Raw genomic sequence first — 951 nt, forward strand, 5'->3', positions numbered from 1 at the left:
AGCAACGTCACAGCAACGCAAGTCACCAACGTGGACCCGACGCCTGGGTTTTAAAGTGACAGCGCGTACTCCCCGGGTGGCTTCCTGAGACTTCCGCTCTTCCTCATACATGCAAAAACACAGTATCTGGCTTTGCCCAGTATGGAAAGCTAAATTTAGAATCACTTCGAAACTCCCTCTGATTCCAGGAAGACTACCAGAGAGAGCAGGAAGAAAGACGGCTAGAGACGGTGGAAGACAAGGGAAGAAAAAGCAAAAGAACTGGTCTTGCCTGACAAAACGCATCAGCCAGTTGCCATTTGTGTTCTCCAGGAGTGAGGTTCACAGCAGCTCAACGAGGCACTTCGATCTGCAAATGGAAGGTGAATATTCATGAAGTTCATTTTCCTGAAAGGCCTGTGTTTTAAACATATAGTGCAATCAAACTGAGTCATTTAAAAATCAGGTGTGTAAACGTGGGTCCCATTCTCAGGTTTCAGAATGGTGGGAATTCGTACTTCTGAGACCCTGGAGAAAGCCCTGGCAAAGAGACTGCATGGATAGCAGAGGCAGCGTCTACTGCTCCATCAACCACGCAGACACTGCAAGCAAGAGACAGCTGGAGGCTCCGGCAGCCTGCTGCCTGAGCCACTTCCCCTGCGGAGTCCCGTCTGAAAAGTTTCAGGCCTGGAAATTGCTATGGAGTTGTTTTGTCCATCAGTGTGAAAGGAGAAAAGAAGCTAACTATGTGTTCACGATGAGGAACGTGTTCAGAGAAGTCACTGGTGTCAAGCTTGTTGGTGAGTCAAGAGAGGCAGGAGCAACATCTATAGAAGGGAGAATAAAAAGCTAAGGTTAAAAAGAGCTTTCTTACAGCAGAGAGGGAGGAGGAGTGTCCACTCCATCCGCCAGACCTGTGTGGAGTTCAAGGTTGCCCCTGTCTGGTACATACCAGTTTTCTAGCGCTGGATG

This window comes from Sciurus vulgaris (assembly GCF_902686455.1).
Source record: "Sciurus vulgaris genome assembly, chromosome: 1".
Classification (NCBI taxonomy): Eukaryota; Metazoa; Chordata; class Mammalia; order Rodentia; family Sciuridae; genus Sciurus; species Sciurus vulgaris.